This window comes from Miscanthus floridulus, chromosome 1 (genome assembly GCF_019320115.1).
Source record: "Miscanthus floridulus cultivar M001 chromosome 1, ASM1932011v1, whole genome shotgun sequence".
Taxonomy (NCBI): domain Eukaryota; kingdom Viridiplantae; phylum Streptophyta; class Magnoliopsida; order Poales; family Poaceae; genus Miscanthus; species Miscanthus floridulus.
Window position 1 is genome coordinate 14,888,378 of NC_089580.1, and position 17,339 is coordinate 14,905,716.

The following is a 17,339-nucleotide window of genomic DNA, read 5'->3' on the forward strand; positions in this document are numbered from 1 at the left end:
AGGACTTGGAAAAAGCGGCACCTGTGTTGCTCTGTAAGCTGGAGAAGATCTTTCCACCCGGCTTCTTCTTGCCGATGCAACATCTGATTGTGCACCTCCCGTCCGACGCACGTTTGGGGGGGGCATGCAGGCCCGTTGGTGCTATCTAATCGAGAGATGTCTAAAGACTCTTCGCAAAAAATGTACAAATAAAGCCAGAATTGAGGCTTCCATTGCAGAGGCATGCCTTCGGGAGGAGGTGGCAAACTTCACAACGCTATACTACAAGCCGAACCTTCCTAGCAATCATAATCCACCCTCTCGTTACAATACTGGCGAAAATGAATCGACCCTGAGCCTTTTCCAAGGCCAACTCGGCAGCGCAAGTGGATCAACCCCAAAGCTATTGGGAAATGAAGAGTGGCGCAGTATCATGCTATATGTGTTGAATAACCTTACCGAGGTGCAGCCGTTCATCAAGTAAGTTCTCAACGAACTTATTTCAATATGCCGTCACTATTCTGCATCCAACCCCATTGATTCTCGTTCGGACAGGGAATTTGTTCGTGAATTCTGGCATCAATCAAGGGATCCTACCTCGCATGAACAAGACACCCTTGTTTCGTGGGGTGCGGGAGCGGGGAGGCCTGATTTCATTTCTTGGTTCAAACAAAAGGTAATGTCCAATTTAGCTCGTACGTTCGATCGTCCAAGGTGATCGTACGTTTGATTAATATAACGATCTATCATGATTCACCTTGCAGGCCCAGACCGATTCGTCCATGAGCGACGAGTTAAAACAGGTTGCAAACGGCTGTGATGTTGGGGTGAAGTCATTTACCGGCTATGACGTGAACGGATATCGCTTCCACACAACAGGTTACGAGCAGATTCGGCCCAAACGAAAAACCACAAATAGCAGAGTTTGTACGCCCAGCACTGATGACCTCGACTATCATGGTAGAGTTGAGGAAATCTATGAACTCTCATTTCATGGAGACGAACCTCTTAAACCTGTCATGTTCAAATGCCATTGGTTTAATCCTCGATCAACGAGACGAACCGCTCATCTTGGGCTAGTGGAGATTCGAGAAGATTCCATCTATCCTGGAAAAGATGTCTACATTGTGGCTCAACAGGCCGTGCAGGTGTATTATACTCGATACGCCAACCAAGACAAAGAGGATCTTAAGGGTTGGGCTATTGTGCACTAGGTATCTCCACATGGTAAACTACCTACCCCAAATGATGATGATTACAACTTCAACGCAAACACATATGATGGTCAGTTCTATCAAGAAGATGGGCTACCAGGCACGTTTGAGATAGTCTTACCCGGAGCAATCAAAATGGAAGTAGACAACGAAACGGTTGATGACGAGGTCGATGGAGATGTGGTGGTAAATGCGAAGGACATAGCAATGCTTGAGCGATTACTTCTAGGCAATGACAACGATGACAACATAGAACCTTCGGATAGTGTTGCCCATTTGGACAATTTTGACAGTGATGATGAGACCTATGATCCCAATCATGAAGATTATTCCTAATACATGTAATACTATGGTTTTTTAATTTGGGTTTTGTTTATATATTTTGAATCTATTTCTAATATATGTACTAATTAGTCTTGTTCATTCTTTGTGATTGCAGGTGATTGGACAAAGATGGCGAGCAGACGTCCACGCCGTGACACGCCCTCGGTTTATGGGAGAGACCGCCCTCTCCTTCGAGGTGAGGGGTCGTCATCCGGGGTAGCGTCCGCAGGAGGTGACGAGAGGAGGACCAGGGGCAGCCGCCGCAGGAGGCAGCGGTCTCCTCCCTCGACACGTGACGAGGTGCTGGAGGAGGAGCACATGACGGCCATGGCCTCGTCCTCGTTGGAGGATGAGAGGGGTCAGCAGACGGGCGAGGGAGACGAGGCGCTCGAGGATGAGGGAGGCGAGGCGCTCGAGGGTGAGGGAGAGGGTACCGCTACCCGGACTCTCTACGAGCAAGGTCCCGCGAGCCTCCCTCTGGTTCCGCTTCCTCACAACCGCTCAGTGATTCGGCCTATGGCAAAGAGGTAAGTAACTATGGATGTTATCACAACTACTTCATAAGATATGTTGGAAATCTTAAGAGAAACTGATAAATTTTCTTAATCACTTGTGCAGGGCCTGGTTGGTTTTGTCGCGTACTCTAGCACGCACCCCCGCGAGCATCCTTGGTGTTTTGTGCAGGAAATGGTACCCTGGCATTGTGCAACTGTCCAAAGAGCCGGTGGTGTGGGAGCTGGCCTCCAACTGGGACAGGTATGCGCTGGTCAGGGATGACACTTACCGCAACAAGCAGGAGCGAGTATTGGCGGAGTTTTGGGTAAGTCTCTCTCGCACAACATTGCTTAATACATCGCATTCATTGGTTAAATCTTTTATCGAAATAATGAATGGATACATCGGTTTTGTATGCAGAAATATTTCAAGGCCGAAGAAGGACTTGAGGCCTAGGCGGATCGGGCGGCTGTCGCAGCTTGTAGGAAGTACATCACCGAGATGCACCACCATGGGCGCGTCCAGGCCCACATAGACTACTACAGGTCGGTACTTAGGCAGTCCCTCCCCAAGCCTCAAGCAAGACGGATTACGCTGACTCGGGACCAGTACCTTGAGGTAGGCGAATAACATTCATAATGATTTGTTTTGATATTAAGTAGGTTAAATTTCATCTTCTTATATGTCAAATACTCGATGACTTGTAGGTGATTCCCTGGTGGTGCCGATCGTATCCCGAGTGCTGGGCCATGATCGTGGACAAGTGGTTATCACAGGACTTTGTTGACACGCACGAGAGGCAGCGGGAACAGCGTCTGATGAGGCAAGGTCCAACTCACCATCAAGGCAGCCGTAGCCTCCCCGGATACAAACAAGCATACGTAAGTGATTTCTTTCATTTATTTTGATGCTCAATTCTGCTTGATTTCTCACCATCTTCCCGTCTTTCTCGCAGGAGGCTGCGCACCCGGGCGAGGAGGTCTCAGAGTTCTCTGCGTGGGCTATGTCCCACATGGGCAGGGCGTCGTCCTCTGTCTCCTTCGACCCAGCTGCCCCGCCCCAGGTGTACTCCGACCCGAACGTGTACACTAAAGTCCAAGAGTACACGTCAACGGTAAGGGAGATCTATGGGGAAGATTACAATGTGCACACTGAGCCCATTGATGTAGAGGCGATCATGAGGCTCGGAGGAGGCAAGAAGCACGGGCGGCTGTGGATTGCAGACGGCGCCATCGACTCCACCACTGTTCCCTCCCTCGACGCTATCCGAGCACGGAGCACGAGCTCCAGCCAGCCCATACGTCCACGGCCTTCTCTAGCACTGTAGCAGGTCCAAGCACTCCAGGTAATTCCTGTTTTACTCATTGTACGTAGATATTTACACACCTAAATTAGATTTGCATTACTGATATATTGGAGTGAAATATTGCAGGCCGAGCTGTGTCGACGAAATATGGTCGGCAGTCTACCTAGGGGTATGCCCAAGGTAGTAGATTGTCGGCAGACAGATGCGCAAGCCACAAACAAGACGGTGACGCAAGACAGACACAAGGTTTTATCCAGGTTCGGCCACCAAGAAGGCGTAATACCTACGTCCTGCGTCTGATTGTATTGCTGTATGTTGATGAGAGATGTTTTTAGAGGGATCCCCTGCCCGCCTTATATAGTCCGGGGGGTAGGGTTACAGATCTGGAAACTAATCCTAGCCAGTTACAATTGCCATATGTGGCCGGATAAGGATTCCTATTCTAACCGACCAGGATCCTGCTTGATCGCCAAATCCGCCTTAACTCCCTGCGCAGGACTCCAACCAGGTTGGCTGGGCCACGCGTCGTCTTTCGGATGGACCGGACCCATCAATCCGGGCCAGCCCAAGCTTAGCTGTAAGGGTATATTGGTTAATACCCCCACAGCTAGTCCCCGAGCACCATGTATTATGCTGCGACACGCCATTTCGACCTTCTCCGACAAGTTATGCCCGAGTCCTTGACATCTTCCGACCACCGTCGTCGCCGGAGAAATAGGTTGTCCGAAGAATGTATGGTGCTCTTAAGAAAAAAGAAAAAGATTTCTGTCCCGGGAAGTGTGCCCACTTGTATTTCTGGAAAGAAATGTAAGTGCGTCTTGAAGCGTAGCATCTTTGATCATCAGAGGCGTAGTGGTCGAAAAACAAACACATTCACCACTAGGTGAAGTGTGCCCACTTAGTGCCCGAGCCTGGTAGTAGGTGAAGTAAGCACGTGGTGCCAGGGTCTAAAAAGAATTCCCAATTAAGTTGAAAACCCAATCGTCGTACAGGCGATACGAGATGCACCGGTAGGTGCATCGTACCGATGTAGTCCCCGAGCTTGCTGGAAGGCGAAGTATGAGCCTTGTAGTAAGGTCTAAATAAATGTCTCTTAACTGTATGTGAGTACAAATCACATGTAGCCGAGGAGAACAATTCTTCGATCAGTGGTCGGGATATCCCCCGAGCACACTAGTTGTCAGAGCAGTCTCCGAGCATGATAGTGGTCGTAGTAGTCCCTGAGCACGTTAGTGGTCGGAGCAGTCCCCGAGCACTTCAGTGGTCTGGGCGGTCCACGAGCACGGCAGTGGTCTGTGCAGTCCCCGAGCACAGCAGTAGTCTGGGTAGTCCCCGAGCACAGCAGTGGTCTAGGCAGTCCCCGAGCACAGCAGTGGTCTGGGCAGTCCCCGAGCACAGCAGTGGTCTGGGCAATCCCTGATCCATCCTTAGCGCGAAACGGGCATCTAAAACGCGAACGCCATTGATGTATTTATTCGGTGTATTTATTTATCTCTATTCTCTGCCAAGTCCAGTCTAACACGCCTGGTCAAAAAAGCAAATGGGTATAGTACGTCATTCTGTCTTCTTACTCTTTTCTGGCAAACAGTTGCTTGGCACCTGTATGGAGGCGCGTCAGTGTGGGCCCTCTTACACTATTAACGAAGAGGCGCGTACACTGGTAACGAAGGAGCGCGTTTATTGGCGTAGATCTCGAGGTTGTGTGAACAACCGTCTGCGGCGCGCGTGCGCACATCTCCCAATAATCTCGGGCGGACGAAACGACGGAGCTCTTTGTTTTATATAATGTAGATCTGGTAAGTTACTCACACCGTTCCCCATTGTCATTCGCCGCCGCAACCCTCTTCTTCCTCCTGCCAAACCCTATTCCTCCGAAAATCATCGCCAATCCCCTTGCCACCGCATCCACCCCCTTAGTAAGGACAGACTAATGGTGAAGAGAGACGCCCAGAAGAAAGGTGGGGTCATGGCGAAGGAATGGTGGAAGTCGCAGAGCAATGAGCAGACCATCGAGGACCTCGTCGCCATGGGAGTGCTCCACAACAAGGCACTCGCGGGATGGCGTGTGCCGGAAGGAGAAAGCTTCCCCGATCCACAACCAGGTGAGATTGTGGTTTTCGAAGACTTCTTCAAACGGGGTTTCGGGATTCCAGTGCACCCTTTCCTTTAGGGTCTCTGCTTGTACTACGAGATTGGGATTTGCAATCTGCATCCCAATTCGATTCTCCTTATCTCCACCTTCATTCATCTCTGCGAGTCTTATGGTGGCTTCCAGCCCCATTTCGACCTCTTTCGCCACCTGTTCTGTCTTCGGAAGAAAGGGAGCGGTGGCTCGAAGATAGCCGGAGGCGCCTACCTGAATTTGCGCGACGGCATGAAAGCACAATACTTGCACTGCCCCTGGAACACCTCGCTGGATGAGTGGTACAAGAAGTGGTTCTACATCCGTGAAGAGCCAAACACCATCACCCTGTGTGACGTAGGACTGATTCTAGAGAAGAAGAATAGCTGGACAGAAAAACCTGAGAACCTGGGGCAGATCGCCGAACTGCTCGGGATGATCCCGTGGGGAAAGCTAGATGGCCCGAGTGTGGTCAGGAACTTCATCAGCCGAAGGATCCAGCCCTGCCAAAAGAGGGTTCATCCAGGCTTCGAGTACCAGGGAAGCGCCGATCCGACAAGGACCAGGAAGGAGCCGCTCGACAAGACGGAAATCAAAGCCAGGATTGGGGAGCTATTCAACCTGGCCGATCCCAATTACGTCAGGCTGAACGACATCGAGCACGCCTTCAAGCTGGCCCGACCTCCCCCAAAGGTAATTGATGCCTCCTTTTAACTGTAGAGTCATGTTGTAACAAGAAATTGACTGTTGCCCCCGCTTTGTGTAGCAGTGTAATGGTCATGACCGGGCAGCAGTGTTCGTGTCGCCTCCCCCCGGTGTAGATTGGCCGCAAGCTGCCGACCCAGCCGCCCAGACCAGCGCCAGGACCGACGACGTCCACTGGGCGGCACTCGAGACTGTGGAGGACACACCGACCAGAGCCGCTGGCAAGCGTCCGGTGGCCAGCAAACGACGCCAAGCCATCTTCCCCCTGTCGGACGATGAAGCAGAAGATGCGGACATCTTTCGGCTCGTCCCTCAAAAGAGGAGAAGACAAATGGGGTCTTCGGAGCAGGGTGGCTCCTCTGTGCTAGCAGTGGTCGCATCACCGACCACTGCAATACAGAGTACAAACGAGGGAAACATCGGGCATCAAACCCCGACGCCTGTACCGGAGGTGGAAAAAGACCCGGTGGAGCCTGCCGAACACGCGGAGCAGGGACGGTCAAGGCGACGCACCTTTGCCACATCATTCCACAAATCGAAGCTGTAAGTATCTATATCTTTGATGTAAGCCTGTAATTTGCATTGGATACTATTATCTTCTGAAATTGTCTCTGATATATTAGGTCGGCGTCCACCGAGAACCCCGACCAGCTAGCCGGGTGCGGCACAATTTCGCCAGCAACGGCGGGACAAACTGCCCAGCAGGCAGCCGTGGAGGAGCCTATAGTAGGAACTCCGCCTGGACCTCAGCAGGCGGACGACCCCGAGCGGCTGGTCAAGAAGACAGCCGAGCAGAGTACAAGTGCTCCGAGCACGAACCCTGCTAAGGCGGATACCATGGCGCCAAGGGAGCCGGATCTAGCCGAGGAGCAGCAGCCAGAAGTGGCCTAGAGCATTCTGGCCAACGCGACGGCTCATGGAAAAGCCCTGGTGGTTGTGGAGTCTGTAGACTCCAGACTAGCGCCGCCTCCCGAACAGGAGGCTGAAGAGGAAGAAGTAGAAGAGGTCTTGGGCCGTCCCCAAGATAGGCGACAACATGTATATGTGTCGCGCTATCGGAACGACGAATGGGTTATGCACGAAGAAATCCCAGAGGTCAAAGAGACCCTAAGAGTCGAACGGGCGGCCAAGCGTCTGGTGACAGAAGTCCAGGTACGTTTGGCTTGAATCCTTGACCCTATTATGTAGTCGAACTGTCTGACTTAGCTTGTCTATATGCAGGACCTGATGAAAACCGCAAAATACCGAAAGAGGTGCTTCGACCAGATTGAAGGAATCGTGGCGACCAATAAAGAACTGGCTGCCGAAGTGGAACGCTTGCGGTGCCAACTTGAAGCCGCTGACCAGGAGAGGATAGATCGAGAAACACAGAACCAAAACCTGGTCGGCCAGCTCAACAACAAAGAGCTGGAGAAAACAAGTAAAGTTTCATCTTATCATAACAAGTGCAGGACTTGTGTTGTTGTATTCTTGGTAGTAACAGCTGTAAGGCAGGTTTAGAAGCTGAAGTGGCCCGCCTCAAAGGGGAAAATAGCCGTGTGACCGCAGAGTGTGGTCGCCTGAAGGAGGACAACGTGAAGCTAACACGCAGCCAGTCTCAACTCCAAGACCACACCAACAAAATGAAGGAGGAACTAAAAAGTAAGTATTCCAGATCACCTTTCTCATTCTGTTGCCCACCTTGCCATGTCGTGTTTTCACATTTGATGTCTTGTACTGTGTTCAGTTTTGAAAGTCAATGCCAAGAAGCACCTAGAGGCCGTGATCAGAGAGCGTGATGACTGGAAAGCACGATGCCTCAAGGCCGCCGAGGAGCGGGACACGTGGGAGAAACGGTGCCAAGAAGTGGCAACTGGCATTGTGCCTGTCCTCGACCTTATAGACCCGGCGCTCACAGAGGAAGAGCCGAGGACGCGCCAGCTCGGGCTAGTCGAGAGATGCAGACAAGCATGGGGATGGTTCTAGGAGTTCGTGAAGGAGGCTGGTGAGTACACGGGTGCCCATGTACTAAGCATGGTGCATGCCCACTACCCCCTGATCGATCTCAAGCGCCTGGAGGCTGGGTACCCGAAGGAGGTAGACCCAGACAAGGCAGAGGAGCTTCGGACAGCCCAACTGGACTTGTCGTCAAAGATAATTGGCGATATTAACCTGTGTGGAGGTGGGACAGCACCTATACAGGGTACGCCATCGACGAGTCAGCTGGAAATGCCATCAGCTGCGAGCCAACCAACGAAGCCTGCGGTCTCGACCAGCCAGGCACCGGTGGGGCCATCCCCTTCAGCTCAACTAGCACAAGAGTCCCCGAGACTCGAGTAGGGTATCGGAAGCGGCGAGCAGTAAGTGCCATGCGCCCTGACCAGCCAATGTAATAGGCTTAGAGCTGTAGAAGGAGGACATAGTTGTGTTATTGTGAACTTGAGCCTCTTCAGGCAAGCTTGTAATAATGTAACTGTATATTATTATAAACTTGTTTGCTTTGTATAAAGCGTATTTAAGCTTGATACTTTATGTTGGTGTAACTAAGTAAAAATGTATTAACGTTCTGTTTAGTTGTACCATCGTGCTCGACACATCATCCCGAAAAGTTTGTGCGGCCCTGGTTTTCCATGTGGTCGAGTGTGAGGTCTGGTGACCAGTGCACACGTAGACGCAGACAAGTTAAACCAAGGGGGACCTGCCGATCACCCATAACGTAGAGAATGGATCCCATGCACGTATTGGGTGGAACCGGAGACAGAGCCTGCTCCAAAAACTGTAGAAGGGGTGGTGGTCGGCTTTTACTGACTGAGTTAGAATAACTATAAAACTCGAAGTGACACATTAGAGTGCTCGGAGAAATCATAATTGCTTTATTGAAATAAATCGAAAGTACAAAAGGAGTACATATCTCAGTAGTTAAGCATAGAAACGTCTAAGCTTGTCGATGTGCCAAGAGTTTGGTACGTCCGTACCATCCAGGCGAGCTAACCTATAAGACGTTGGTCGTGTGACTTCCTTGATCATGAATGGTCCCTCCCATGGGGTTGCAAGTTTGTGGACACCAGCCTGGTTTGTCTTCCACTTCAGGACCAAATCTCCGACCACGAAGAACCGCTCTTTAACATTTTTGTTGTAGTACCTGCGCAAAACAGCAAGGTATTTGGCCGTACGTACACAAGAATCGAGCCTTTTCTCTTCTGCGCTGTTTACTTCTAGCTCCCGTACTTCATTGACCTTGCCCTCGTCGAAGTTCTCTATCCTTGCTGGTCTGAAAGCTATATCTGATGGGAGGACTGCCTCAGCGCCGTAAACCATAAAGTATGGTGAGACGCCGGTGTTACGACTAGGCTAAGTTCGGAGGCCCCAGACCACGGCTGGTAACTCCTTGAGCCATCTTCCAGGTGCTTTGTCATTTTCTCTGTACATCCTCTTCTTCAATGCGTCCAAGATCATGCCATTTGCCCGCTCGACTTGTCCATTAGCTCTAGGGTGCGCCATCGAGACGTATTTTACTACTATGCTCCTTTCATCGCAGAAGTCCCAAAAAGCGTTCCCGGTGAACTGAGTACCCAGATCGGTGATGATGCTGTTGGGTATGCCAAAATGGTGGATGACCTGGTCGAGGAACATGACAGCCTTTTCTGAAGATGCCTGTACCAAAGGCATGTATTCTATCCACTTAGAAAATTTGTCAATTAGCACAAAAACACATGTAAATTTCCCAGGAGCCGGTTTGAAGGGCCCGATCATATCCAGTCCCTAGCATGCAAAGGGCCAAGAGGCTGGTATCATCTAAATCTCATGTGCTAGTACATGGATTCTTTTGGCAAAGAACTGACAACCCTCACAGTGGCGGACTAGCTTCTCTGCGTCGGCTACTGCTGACGGCCAATAGAACCCTGCTCGGAAAGCCTTACCGACCAGTGTTCTTGAGGCCGCGTGGTTGCTGCAGGAGCCAGAGTGGATTTGGTCCAGGAGATGTTCGCCTTCTTCCTGGGTTATACACTTCATCAAGATTTCTTCCTTTGCGTTTTTGCGCCATAACTTGCCATCGACGAGCAGATACAGCCTAATGCGACGCATTAGGCGCTCGTTTTCTGTCCGACTAGTATAACCGCTGCCATCTGTTAAGTACTTGATGAAGGGTACTCTCCAGTCTAGCTCATGAGTGGTCAGAGGCGGCTCGGTTGTGCTTGGCGCCGGAACCGTAGCCACCAATTGCTGGTCCGGAACTTTGTCGATCGTGGAATCTTCCTCTTCGGTGGAAGGCGTGAGCAGGTCTTGGACGAATACACCATGTGGGATTTTGGCTCGAGATGATCCTAACTTTGACAGCGCATCCGCTGCTTGGTTCTTGTCCCGGACCACGTGTATGTACTCGATGCCATAGAACCTGCCTTCCAGCTTTCTTATCGATTTACAGTATGCGTCCATCTTTTCGCTGGTCGTGTCCCAGTCCTTGTTGAGTTGGTTGATGACCAGAGTCGAGTCTCCATAGACGTAGAGACGTTTGACACCAAGCTCAACCGCAATGCGTAAACCATGCAGGCATGCTTCATACTCAGCGGCGTTATTAGATGCTGGGAAATAAATCCTGAGCACGTACCGGAGCTGCTCCTTGGATGGTGACACGAAAAGAACCCCTGCTCCCGCACCGTCAATTGTGAGAGAGCCGTCGAAGTACATCGTCCAATATTCATCGGATTCCGGAGAGGCAGGCATGCTTAAGTCTGTCCACTCGACAATGAAATCGACGAGTGCCTGAGACTTGATTGTAGTACGGCTTGCGAATTCCAAGGAGAAGGGGCATAGCTCCATTGCCCATTTGACGATGCGCCCGTTCGCATCCTTATTGCGAATGATGTCCCCCAAAGGGTACTCGGTCATGACCACCACGCGATATCCGTCGAAGTAATGTCTCAACTTTCGGGATGTTATCAGTATGGCGTAGAGCAGTTTCTGAATCTGTGGGTACCTGGTCTTAGATTCGTTGAGTACCTCACTGACAAAATAAATTAGCCGCTGTACCTTATAGGCGTGGCCCGGCTCGTCGCGCTCGACCACCATGGTAGTGGAGACCACCTGATTGGTTGCTGCAATGTAAAGTAGGAGGGTTTCGTCTTCTCTAGGAGCAGTGAGGACTGGAGGTGATGTAAGGTAATGTTTTAGCTGCGTGAAGGCAGCGTCTGCTTCTTCCGACCACTCAAACTTCTCGGATGCTTTGAGTAGTTTAAAAAACGGTAACCTTTTTTCTCCTAATCTTGATATGAAACAGCTTAGAGCGGCCATGCATCTGGTAAGCTTTTGGACATCCTTCACCTTTTTAGGGGGCTTCATGTCTAAGACAGCTTTGACTTTCTCCGGATTAGGGCGTATGCCGTCGTAACTAACGACGTTGCCTAGCAATATACCAGAAGGAACACCAAAGATGCACTTCTTTGGGTTTAACTTCCATTGGAATGTATTGAGGGCCGCGAAGGTATGTTTAAGGTTGTCAACAAGGGTATGTGCTTCCTTGGTTTTGACAACTACATCATCCACATAGGCCTCTACTAGGTCATCTTTTATCTCGTCTGCGAGGCAGGCCTGAATGGCGCGTTGGTATGTAGCCCCAGCGTTCTTGAGCCCGAACGACATAGTCGTGTAGCAGTAGGCGCCGAAAGGCGTGATGAAAGACGTCTTGATCTGATCGTCCTTTTTGAGAGCGATCTGGTGATAACCAGAGTAGCAATCGAGAAAGGAAAGCAGCTTGCAACCGGCGGTTGAATCTACGACCTCGTCTATGCGAGGTAAGCCGAAGGGGTCCTTAGGGCAGTGTTTGTTGAGATTAGTGTAATCAACGCACATTCTCCATTCATTATTCTTTTTGCGTACAAGAACCGGGTTGGCTAACCACTCTGGATGATACACTTCTTTAATGAATCCGGCTGCCAAAAGCCGTGTAACTTCTACCCTAATCGCCTCCTTTTTGTCGCGAGCGAAACGTCGAAGCTTCTGCTTGATAGGTTTGGCCTTGCTGTTGACATTCAAGGAGTGCTTGATCAAGTTCCGAGGTACACCGGGCATGTCGGCAGGTTTCCATGCGAACACATCCACGTTGCTCCTCAAAAACCCGACGAGCGCGTCTTCCTATTTGGGATCCAGGTTGGCCCCGATAAGGGCCGTTTTGCTGAGGTCGCCGTCGACCAGCTGGATCACCTTATGCTCCTTTGACTTGATGTTTTTGCGTGGAGTCTCTAGCTCTGGGATCTCTAGGTGGTCGGCTGAGGTCTTCTTAGCGTCGAGCATGGTCTCGGCCATGCAAATAGAGAGGTCGTGGGCCTCTGCTATTTTGAAACTGTCGTCTTCGCAGGTGTAGGCGGCGTACACATTACCTTGGAGGGTTAGGACTCCTTTCTCGGTAGGCATCTTGAGCACCAGATACCTATAATGAGGTATGGCCATGAACTTGGTGAGCGATGGTCGACCAAGAATAGCATGGTAGGTGCCGTCGAAGTCAGCGACCACAAAGTTGACGTAATCGGTGCGGAAGTGGTCCGAGGTCCCAAACTGCACAGGTAGCGTGATCTGCCCGAGAGGTGTAGAGCTCTATCTGGGAAGAACACCCCAGAATTGTGCCTCGTATGGCTTAAGACCTGCCTGAGCTATCTTCAGGGCGGGCAGACTGTTCTTGAACAGTATATCAATGGAGCTGCCGCTGTCGATCAGTACTCTGTCAAACTGGACCTTGTTGATACAAGGATTGAGGACCAAGAGAAAACGTCCTGGCTCCGGTATTGTAGCCCATGGGTCCTTCCTAGTTCCCACTTGGTCTCGATGGACACTTTGCCTCCGATGATGGTGTGCACGCGATCGGTTGGCTTGACGTACTTGTGACGAGGGTCTGCATCGTCGTCTTCGTTATCCTCGTTGCGCTGTTCTGCTACATCGTTAGGCTTGTCGAATGTATCCGGAGCCTGTTGACGTGTATAGATAGACTTGAGAACACGGCAATTCTCCATGGTATGGTTTGACTTAGGATGGAGCTGGCAGGGCCCCTTCAATGCTTTGGCGTAGTCGTCTTCGTAGTTACGACGTCTGCCACCCTTTTTAACGGTATTGACCTCGCCGTCGTCTTCCCGAGCACGCTTGCTCCTGTAATCGTTACGGCGGTTACGCTGCTGATTACGTCGGTCGTGGTGGTCGCGGGAGTCGTTGCGCTGGTTGCGGCGGTCAAAACTGTCGCTCCGACCATGGTTGCCACGGAAGTTGTTGCGGTGTGAGGGGTGGTCGGAGCGTGGAACCCTTGCTACTTCTTCAATAATTATCTTCTTGGCGTCGTCGGCATCCGCATATTTCTTAGCGGTGGATAGGAGCGCTGTGACCGACTCAGGTCTCTTCCGGAGGAGCTTGTCTCTTAGGGCGTCGTGGAAACGGAGGCCAGTGATGAAAGCCTCGATTGCCTCGTTGTCAGAGATTGATGGGACCTTGATGCGCATCTCTGAGAAACGCCGGATGTACTCACGCAGTGGCTCATCTTTCCGATCTTGGATCTGTTGCAGATCGTACTTGTTGCCCGGTTGTTCACAAGTAGCGATGAAATTGTCAATGAAGGCCTGCTTAAGCTCCTGCCAAGAATCAAAGTAGTTCGCCGGTAAGCTGACCAGCCATTGGTGACCTGCATGGCCAACAGCGACTGGGAAGTAGTTAGACATGACGTGCTCGTCAGCCATGGCTGATCTGCACACGGTTTCATAGAGCATGACCCATAATTCGGGGTTTTCTTTGCCGTCATACTTCTGAAGTTTCTCGAGCTTAAAATTCTTAGGCCATATGACTTGGCGAAGGTGTGGAGTAAACTGCTTCAAACTCGGCGGACCGTGGGCAGTGTCATACTCCATACGGCGATAGCTTTCGTGGGATGCTCGATCGTCAGCCCTCTGGTTGATGCGAGCGCGTAGATCGCGTCCACCGAGGTAATGGCGGAGATCGTTATTGCCATCACGGCGATCTCGATTGCCATCTGGATTAGCCCTGTGACCGCAGTTATCACGACGATTGTCGTGGTTGTCTTGGTGATTATCGTCCCGGATATCGCGACGGTTGTCCTCCCGACGGCGGTTACCACCGTCATGGCCACCGTTTCCGCCTCGATGGTTGTCTGACGGGTCGTTGTTGCGCGAGCCACGTGGGTTGAGTGGCTGTGAGCGACTTGGAAGCTGGCGACTGTGGCTTGACTCAACTGAGACGGATGGAGCTTGGACTTGATTTACAATCTCTGCGGTCTGGGCCATGGCAGCCATCAGATAGGCTTGTATTTCATCACGAACCGCTTGGGTTTCCGGGGTGTTGGGTAGCCGTTGCATTGTTGCCATGGCGACGGCTACATTGGCACTTGGAGTCCTGAAGACCTGTTTGTCCCCCACCCTGTCGAAAGCATCGTTGAGGTCGCGTGGCTGGACCCTGATGCGTCGCGCCTCCTGGTCTGCTTCGGCTTCAATTTGTCGGCGATTGAACCGGTCAATATTGCGCGCTTCGCGCACGGTCTTTTCTTGTTCTGTTTCACCAACTGCCAGCGGTTCATCATTGCTGACAACATGGATCAAATCCCCTCGTCTTGGCGGGAAAGATGGGAATTGTGAAAACCTTGGAGCATGGTTTGGCAGATCCAGATCGTACTTGGTGCCATCGTCTTTGTGATGCTGAAGCTCGGTGTGTACAGATGCTTTAGATGCGATGCCAGACGAGGAGGTGGAGTCGCCCTCTTAAACTGTGTGGACGGATCCTTCCTGATAATCTTCAGTCCAGATCATGTTGATGAAGTCGCGCGGCTTCGGCCGAGGTCGGTGCATAAAACATAGATCCAAGCAGCGTTGTGGGTTATACGCGTAGCTGGAGGCAGCGTTTCGCAGGCCGTAAGGCTGGACCTAGTGGTTCTCCGTTGAGGCTGCGTACTCGGAGAGCCAGAGACCCGTCGCGGAGGCTGGCCGGCAATGAGCGGAGTGCCCTTCAGGAGTAGATAAGACCACGAGATCTATACCAAGTCGTGCAGGACGACTGGTCCGAGCTGGTCGGGTAGATCTATTGTGGGGAGCGGTTACCTGCTCATTAGGTTGACTTTGAATCGTACTTACCAGAGCTAGGGTTTCAGCGAGTTTGGTGCCGACCCGATCGATGGAGTTGAGCAGGTCGGTGTTATCGATCTGCTTCCCTTTGTAGCGGGGAAGCGGACGACAAATTGTCGGCGTGGCTAAAGATGATGTAGGCATGGTCGGAGCCAGATGTACCGTGGTCGGAGCCAGATCCATCGTGGTCGGAGCCAGACGTACCGTGGTCAAAGCCAGATCCATCATGGTCGAAGCCAGACGTACCATCGTCGGAGCCAGATCCATCGTGGTCGGAGCTGTAGCCGATGTAGGTGAAGCAGTGGTCGGCGCAGACTGAATCCATGCCTCCTCCGTGGTCATGATGATGAAGCCGTCGGAGCCGGTGGTCCAGGTGATCTGGCCGACGGTGAACGTGAGGCCGTTCGGCGTAGCCATAGAGCCGGAGGTGATGACCATCTTGTTTGTTTGGAGAGCAGTACGCACACCCCCTACCTGGCGCGCCACTGTCGACGAAATATGGTCGGCAGTCTATCTAGGGGTATGCCCAAGGTAGTAGATTGTCGGCAGACAGATGCACAAGCCGATATATACATGCATCGTATACGGGTATATGCATGTGAACGTCATGGCCATGCAAGTGAACGTCATATGGCCATGCAAGCAAACAGCAAGCAAGCAGGGACAAGGCATATATGGATATATGCATGCATCGTATATGGATATATGCATGCAAACGTCATGGCCATGCAAGCAATCAGGGGCTACACGTATTCATGTTCATGCATATACGTTGCATAGTTGGCCGCACCTCTTGCTCACTCGTAGCGATGCTCGGCAACCTCTCGCGCCCGTGGACTATGGCATCAGATCAACACGAGGCAAAGCAGGCAAGGACGTATGACAACATCACCATGAAGCCGACGCAAGCAAGCAAGGCCAAGTATGCATGCATATACGCGTGCCATGTAGCTCTACGTCAATTTCCAAGAGCCAAGCTTGATCAACACACAAGCCAACAACGACGATGAGTACTCCAGCAGCGGCAAAGGCTGCTCCTACTTCTCCTACACCATCACCGATTGAGCAACCCGTCCGAGCTCACGTCGACCACGAACCACGTCGACTACGGCTCGGGGACTTCGTCGCTCGCTCCTCGACCTGTGCTTGGGACTGCCTCGATCACTCTCCGACCACGGCTCGGGGACTTCGTCGCTCGCTCCTTGACCTGTGCTCGAGGACTGCCTCGATCACTCTCCAACCACAGCTCGGGGACTTCGTCGCTCACACCTCGACCTATGCTCGGGAACTGCCTCGACCGCTCTCCGACCATGGCTCGGGGACTTCGTCGCTTGCTCCTCGACCTGTGCTCGGGGACTGCCTCGACCACTCTCCGACCACGGCTCAGGGACTTTGCGTCTTGACTACATGTGACTGGCAACTCGCATACAGTTGGGATATATTTTCTTGGACCTTGCTACAAGGCTCATACCTCGCCTTCCAGCAAGCTCGGGGACTACATCGGTACGATGCACCTGCTGGTGCATCTCGTATCGCCTGTACGACGATTGGATTCTCAACTTAACTGGGAATTCTTTTTAGACCCTAGCACCACGTGCCTACGTCACCTACTACCAGGCTCGGGGACTAAGTGGGCACACTTCACCTTGCGGTGAATGTACTTGTTTTTCGACCTCTACGCCTCTGATGATCAAGGACGCTACGCTTCAAGACGCACTTACATTTCTTTTCAGAAATACAAGTGGGCACACTTCCCAGGACGGATATCTTTTTCTTTCTTCTTAAGAGCACCATACATTCTTCGGACAACCTATTTCTCCGGCGACAACGGTGGTCGAAGATGTCAAGAACTCAAGCCTCACTGTTCGAAGAAGGTTGAAACAGGTGTCGCATCAGAATACATGGCGCTCGGGGACTAGCTGTGGGGGATATACCCCCGGGTACCACAAGATGGTACATGGGCCGCACCATCCGAGGTGGCCCGGCCCGTAAGATCAAGGCGTGCACATCAAGATTACAAGTTATACTAAATATTGTAATAGTACCAAATTGGATACTTTACTTGTAACCTTGTCTCTTCGGAGTATATAAGGAGAGACAAGGGTCCC

At 51.6% G+C, this 17,339-nt stretch overlaps 1 long non-coding RNA gene across 1 annotated transcript; it reads left to right on the plus strand.

The window, feature by feature from the left end:
• The first annotated feature begins 2,527 nt into the window (after positions 1-2,527).
• On the plus strand, positions 2,528-3,196 carry LOC136473779 (uncharacterized). Its single transcript, XR_010762726.1, has 3 exons — positions 2,528-2,630; positions 2,720-2,893; positions 2,968-3,196. It is a non-coding gene; the product is annotated as an uncharacterized lncRNA (long non-coding RNA).
• Positions 3,197-17,339: the final 14,143 nt, after the last annotated feature.